Below are 3,981 nucleotides of genomic sequence, written 5' to 3' on the forward strand. Positions count from 1 at the left end.
CCGCTGAGGCGAGAGCGTGAAAGCTCGGCGGTGCCGCTGAGGCACAAGCGCGAAAGCTCGGCGGTTGCCACTGAGGCGAGAGCGTGAAAGCTCGGCGGTTGCCGCTGAGGCGAGAGCGTGAAAGCTCGGCGGTGCCGCTGTGGCATTAACAGGTAGCTCGAGGTGATGCCCTGAGGCATGAGCGTGACCGTTGCTAATTATGCTGGGCTGTATGTACAAGTCCCCGAAGTCCCCAGTCAAGGAGGGTGTTCTTGCGGGTTGATACCAAAGCGTAGCTTTGTGCCGTATATCAAGCATAATTAGTGCGAGTGCGTCGTCCATCTAGAATTGGTTGGAGCGAACGCTTTTTCCCTTTCGGGTGGGCCCCTGCCAGGCCCTGCGAGGAGTCCCCCACTCCTGGCTATAGACCTCCGGATGGTCAGAAAATTGTTTGATGAGGGGAGCTACGTTTAAGCAGTGGGCGTTAGGTAGCGAACCTAATCTTAGATACCCAAGCGTCGGGGTTAATAGCCGGATCAATGGCTGTCGTGGGCTGTGTTAACTAGTCCCTTACTGCAATGCCGCGTAGCGGTCATTGCTATTATGAGGCGTTGCCTTATCGCTTGGCGGTTGGTCATAGACCATAGACTCGTAAAGTTTGTACCTGTATGAAAAATGACAAGCACATAGAGCAAGTAATAATATTTTGTTTGAGTGTCCCATGTTTATTTAATTGAGTTGCAATTAAAATAGAAGCATGGCACATGTGTATAGCATGTACTTGTGATGTGGATGCTAATAACGTTATGTATTATTGTAAACTTGATTAGAGATCGTTTGAGATCGGTATACGAAGCATGGCATATCTAGTATGTGAGATCTAGAAAGTGTTGCCAAATCTACGAAATGTTGTTGGCATGCTCAAAAGTTTATGGAAGCATGTAAAAGCTATAACGTCCCGAACCTGAATTTACCGATTTATTAGTCATTTGGACGGTAAACGATCTTTACTTTAACTTTTACTGTCGTTTTGATACTTTTAGTGGCCCTAAAAGATGACTTTTTCTTCGGGTCAGAATTTGAGGAAACTTTCTTCATGAAAATTGTAGAGGACATTAAATGGAGCGCGTGCATATGTGGTGCGTAAAAATCGGAGTTCGTATGCCAAAGTTATGGGTATTTTCGTGTGAGGGGTATTTTGGTCATTTCATCACACCTTAATTATTACAAGGGGCTGATCAGCCCCATTTCCAGCCATTCTCCCCATCCCTTACGACAGAAACCAGAGAGAGAGAGAGAGAGAGAGAGAGAGAGAGAGAGAGAGAGAGAGAGAGAGAGAGAGAGAGAGAGAGAGAGAGAGAGAGAGAGAGAGAGAGAGAGAGAGAGAGAGAGAGAGAGAGAGAGAGAGAGAGAGAGAGAGAGAGAGAGAGAGAGAGAGAGAGAGAGAAAGAAAGAAAGAAAGAAAGAGATCTTCCGGTGCCGATTCCGGCAATTTCCGGCAGCAAAAATGGTATCAATCTCTTCCTTACCTCATGGGTTTTCTTTTAAGTATAATATTGCATATATTTATTGGAGGATTTTTGAGATTGAAATCCGGCCACTATTCACAAATTGGGGTTTACTGTTTTCTTAATTGTTGAGGTAGTTCTAGTTGTTTTCTGAACTTGGTGTAGTTGAGAAAAATGCTAGGGGGGTTGAGATGAAGCTGCTGCCAAAATTTGGTGACCATCGGAGAAGTTGACCGCCGCGTGAACAATGCCACGCGTGAACAGTGCGGTGTGTGAACAGTAGTGGCGTTTAAACAGAATTTAAATTCTATTTTTTTAGCTAGTTAAATCCTATAATTTTGTAGAGATTGAATATGTGAATTTGGTTGGAATTGGAGAAGTTTTTAATCGATTATGAATTTCTGAAAATTTAGGATTTCGATTATCGATTTACGAGAATCCGACCGTCGGATATCTCTCGGTTCTGACTTGGAACCCTTAAGATAACGAATTGGTATTAGAGGTAAAATTTGGGTTGAATCCGTGAAGAAGTGGAGAGATGATTTATGAGGATTTGATTTTGGGAATCGTATTTAATTGTTGAATAGTTATTCACGGAAAATAATTGTGTACAGGGCGACGTACCGAGTTATTGCTCGACGAAGGAATTCGTATGCGTGATCGCCTGAATAGTACAGTGAGTGGACTTTTATTTTTAAAGAATGATGCATGCATTTATTTTTCCCGAAATAATAATTTATTTATCATTTTATTATCGAGCATAATATTTTGCCTTGGATTATAATTTTGGCATTGTTTTTCCATATGAATTTCAGATACGAATCTATTATGCTCAGATTTGGATTTTATGATTTGTTTTCGGAATATGATTAAATTTTCGGAGATTAATTATGAATTATTTTCAATTATGATTCGGAAATGGATTTTGAGCCTTCGATAAGTATCTCCGATATATGGCTTTTATTTGAAATCATGATTTTCGACGAGTTATTTTCCGAGGTGATTTTCCGGAAATTTATAATACATTTCTATTCGTCGATATTGAGATTTCTGGAATATTTTTTTTCGAAATTGGGATTTTCGATGGAATTATATTTATCGATTATTTCTCGCTTAATGGTTTATGAATTCTAGAATATTTTGGCGTGCGGGGCCACGTCATTGGAGTATATATTTTCTTGAGATTTTCCGAGTATGGATGGGATTCATACTCGTGTTTTGTTGCGAGGTTGGGGAAGCCTTACTGATTTACTGGTTTTCGATTGTTTTTCCTCACCATACTTGGGTCATTCGATTAGGTCTCCTCCTCACTTACTTTGTGTTTGTGAGTGGCAGTCGAGGTGATTTATTCTCCTCCTCACGTGAGTTGTAGTCGAGGTTATTAGTTCTCCTCCTCACACAATCTATGTGTGAGTGGCAGTCGAGGGTAGAGCCTAAGGGGCTCCTTTACCCGTATTGTGATATTTCTTCCCCATATCCTATTATTACTTGACTAGCGGGGCTAGTCCGATTTCTCTTAACCAGCGGGGCTGGTATGTTTTCACGAGATTTTGAGTTTAAAGAAATACGTTTTATAAACGTTGCATGCATCGATATTTTATAATTTTAAATACGTGGGAAAGTATTCAAGTTGCTTCTTTTAAATTATCTTGATTATTTATTTTTGTCCACTCACATTAACGTGTTTTTCAATACTTTCCCCTGGGCCCTTCGGTTTTCAAATGCCCAGTTTGCAGGCGAAATTAGTTGAGGTCAGGCGTACACGGGTTGAGGCATAGTTGTCCCTGCTTCCGCATTGTAGGATCTATCGAACCTTCACCCTCTTTAATTTTATTTCTATTATGCCTTTTGTTTTAGAATTGCTCTGATAACCTGTGGGATTATTATTATTAAGTTGAGATTTGTGTAATGTGAATTGGAAGATGTTGTGAATTGGGGAGCAGGGTGGCTCCAGAAGAATAAGGATAGATTGCTTAGAAGTGTAAATGTCTTTCTACAGGTCTTGGGTAGTCCACTTTTAGGGGAAGTTCTGCCAAATTTTTGGTAAAATTTCTTCTAAGGTGGGCCCCGCAGGGCCACTTCGAATTTCAGGGTGAAATTCGGGGCAGGTCCTGTCAAAAGCATATCAAGTGTGATATATTGTAGGCATGCTTAGAAGTAGTAAAAGCATGGTATTGGCATGGTAGTAGCTCTAATTGCAAGAGCGTAAAAGATAAGGTATAGTTACTTATCTTATGCCGATTTGGAGGTTAGCGGAGTTGGCCGAGCATGCCGATCCGTTGCTCGTGGCGGATAAAGTATTCCGATAATGTCCGTCAACTCGTAGTTGTGGTATCATTTGCAAGTAGTTGAATGCTCGGTGGAAATAGTTGAATTTTCTTGAAACAAAATAGGTAATTACTAAACAACACTAATAGCTTGCAAATATACTTTGATAAAATTTATCAGCAAATTGTAAGAGCCATGTAGTAGTTGACGAGTAATCCATTAATTA

At 40.7% G+C, this 3,981-nt stretch overlaps 1 long non-coding RNA gene across 1 annotated transcript; it reads left to right on the top strand.

Annotated features, from left to right (window-relative positions):
* The first annotated feature begins 1,261 nt into the window (after positions 1 to 1,261).
* LOC133735455 (uncharacterized) lies at positions 1,262 to 3,599 on the top strand. Its single transcript, XR_009859038.1, has 3 exons — positions 1,262 to 1,489; positions 2,102 to 2,163; positions 3,217 to 3,599. It is a non-coding gene; the product is annotated as an uncharacterized LOC133735455 (long non-coding RNA).
* Positions 3,600 to 3,981: the final 382 nt, after the last annotated feature.

Source organism: Rosa rugosa, chromosome 1, assembly GCF_958449725.1.
Source record: "Rosa rugosa chromosome 1, drRosRugo1.1, whole genome shotgun sequence".
In the NCBI taxonomy this organism is placed as follows: Eukaryota; Viridiplantae; Streptophyta; class Magnoliopsida; order Rosales; family Rosaceae; genus Rosa; species Rosa rugosa.